Here is a 3,197-nt window from a genome sequence, read left to right on the forward strand (position 1 = left end):
ATAATTTTAATATGTCCTTATATGGAAATTTGTAGATACAGAATTTACTTCTTTGATTTAGCCCATTCAAGTTGGCCAAAATGTGTTAGTTGTATTCAGTTTGAAATTTCAGAGCTGGGATATAACAGCTGCTAACTCACTTAACTCCTTATTTGAATTGAAGTGGGTGGACTTTAGTGTGCTCATGCCTATTTATCTTTGAAATACTTCCCCTGGATTCATTGAACAGGATTTATGCTACATTGGCCCTACTGTGTAGTTCTGTGCTATAGAATGTCTGGGTGAAGAGGATTAATTAGATGAAGATCATTGAATCTGCCTGTCCTTGGGTCGCTAGCTAGCCAGCCTTTTGTATCCTAACAGCAGTAGCCTTTTTATAATTTAGGCTTTCCACACAGTTTGTTATCAAGTATGACAGCTTGTCATGTGTAATCAGCATCATGTCAGTGTCATGAGAACAGCACTCCTCTGATCAGCTGCTTCTTAATCTGGTGGGGTGTGAGCATATGGTAACCAAGACATTGTCATTCACTGTGTGGGTTGGTGGTAGCGCCAGGGGCTGTGTGGGTCTGTTTGTTTAGGATGTGCATGTCCTCCAGAAAGAGGCTGATGACAGATGGCATCTCTTATTTCTTGTTTGAGACTGCATCAAAAATTATTCATACATTCTAGGGTTCAGTAATAAGCCACGTAACAGAACGATTCTCTCTCTCTCTCTCTCTCTCTCTCTCTCTCTCTCTCTCTCTCTCCCTCTCTCTCTCTCTCTCTCGTCCTTGAACCTATAACAGTTCTGCTTCAGTGTCCCAAATGCTGGAATTGCAGGCATTAGCCACTCCAGGCAGAGGATTTGTTTTTCAGTGCTGCTTCTTCATGAACTATTGGTGCATGGGCAAATGATGAGGACTGGTTGATTTACAGACTCAGTTTAAAGCTAAGCTCCTGTGCCTTGGTTATTGAGTACAGTTCTCATAAGTGTGGAGGCAGGAGTTGAGGTCTGCTTTCTTGTTACCTTTCTTCGTATTCTCTGTGTCACCACTGCCATTAATAAATCTATATTATCTATTGCCCTGTATGTGTGGTTAGTTAGTTTTCATGCTCTCTTATAGAAAAATCACTTCTCAATTTCTAACTTCTTCCTTTTTTTTTTTCTTTGCCAATACGTTATGTCCACTGTAACCCTTTATTTAGGTACATACCACAGTAGATAGTGACAGCTACCACTGTCAAGTGTTTTTCCTGTTTGACACAAGTCTTAGACAAAGTGTCAGAGTATTTGTAATCTGGTCAGAACAAATGGTAAAATCACTGAATGTAGGCTGGAGTACTTGGAAGTGTTTACCCACATGGACAGCACAGGCTAACTGATACGGAAAGGCTTGTACTACTCAGGCGTAGGAAAGTGACCCTGAAGAGTGTGAATGGAGCTTACCTAGAAGCATAAAACCCTAGGTTCAATCCCCAGCCTGCCTAAAACTGGGCATGGTAGCACAGTCAGAAGTTCAAAGTCACCCTTAACTATAACAGTGATCTTAAGTCCAACCTGGGAAACTTTCTCTTAAAAAAAATCACTAAAGACCGAAGACATGATGGAAAAACAGACTTAAATTGGTCCTTTGAGGAATAATCAGGAAAAGAGTAAGTTAATAAGGCACTACAGTAGAAATGAAGTATAATGCGTTTTTATTTGTTGAATTGTGAAGAAACTGGGTTGCTTTTTTTTTCTTTTGTTTTTTTGAGATAGGATTTCTCTGATGAAGGCATAAGTCACAAACAATCCCACACCAGTTTGGAATTATGATTAATATGGTGGTATTTATTTAAAGGGGAAAAAACTTATAGATCACCATCCCAGACAACAGCCCTCTGCGCAATCAGGAAGGAGTCTAGTCGCCAGAAATGGAGTAGGAAGCAAAAAGAGAGAGAGGAGGGAAGTGGCCGCTTTTTTAAAGAGAGAGGCCACGCCCCAATGGGCTGATATCTCAGCGGCTATTGGCTGGAGGAGCGGAAGGACAACATCTCTGTGTTGTCATGGCTGTCCTAGAACTCGCTCTAGACCAGGCTGGCTTAGAATTTACAGAGATCCGTCTGCCTCTGCCCTCCAGAGTGCTGGGATTAAAGGTGTGCAACACCACCACCCGGCCTGGGTTGCTTTAAAAAAAAACTTCACTATACATAATTCAGTATGGCTTCAAAGTATGCCTGTTGGAGCCAGGCGTTATGACACATGCTAGAAATCTCAGCAGCCGGAATGTGGGACACAAGGGTCGTGATTGGATGCCAGCCAGGTCTGTTTAGTAAGATCCTGTTTTAATCCCTTCCCTCTTAAAAAGTATGTGATGGGAATGAGGAGCTAACTCAGTTAATAAACTACCGATTGTACAAACATGAGAACTTGAGGTTGGATCCCCAGCACCCACGTGGTAAAAGCTGGACGCAGTAGAACTGGTCTGTAACCCTGGTATAGGGGCAGGCAGGACAGATGAACCCATAGAGCTTGTGGGCTAGCTAGTATGCCCCAGGTTCCGCAAAGACCGTTTCAAAGAACAAGGTGGAGGGGCTGGAGAGATGACTCTTCCAAAGGTTCTGGGTTCAAGTCCCAGCACCTATGTGGTGGCTTAAAACTGTTTGTAACTCCAGTTCTAGGGAACACAGTGTCATCTTCTGGCCTTCATGAGTACCAGGATGCATGTGGTGTACAGAAAGAAATCCATTCAGGCAAAACACTCATACACCATACAGAAAAGTAAGGTAGAAAACCATAGAGAAAGAAACCTAATGTTGGCCTCTGTCTTCCACTTACATGTATGAGTATGATTGCATTCACGCTTGTATACACCCCCCCCAACACACACACACACACTCACTCACTCACTCACTCTATGGAAACATCTAAGGAATAAGGGAAGTAGGAGCGCTGTAGATTTCCGTGGTGAGAACGACATCAAAGCTGTGTTATCCATGTTCCTAGATCGCTAGCATTGCTTAGCGAATTGATTCTTAGTCAAAGCCAAGAACAGCTGGGTGGCGGTGGTGCCTGCCTTTAATCCCAGCACTCAGGAGGCAGAGGGAGGCGGATCTCTGTGAGTTCGAGACCAGTCTGCTCTACAAGAGCTAGTTCCAGGACAGGCTCCAAAGCTACGCAGAAACCCTGTCTCTAAACACACACACACACACACACACACACACACACACACACA

At 43.3% G+C, this 3,197-nt stretch overlaps 1 protein-coding gene across 1 annotated transcript in view; it reads left to right on the top strand.

The window, feature by feature from the left end:
- Positions 1-3,197, top strand: part of Bcl2l13 (BCL2 like 13) — a 52,570-nt gene that overhangs the window by 21,266 nt on the left and 28,107 nt on the right. The gene's annotated exons all lie outside the window — the stretch shown is intronic.

The sequence above is a fragment of the Microtus ochrogaster genome, unplaced genomic scaffold, assembly GCF_000317375.1.
Source record: "Microtus ochrogaster isolate Prairie Vole_2 unplaced genomic scaffold, MicOch1.0 UNK1, whole genome shotgun sequence".
Classification (NCBI taxonomy): Eukaryota; Metazoa; Chordata; class Mammalia; order Rodentia; family Cricetidae; genus Microtus; species Microtus ochrogaster.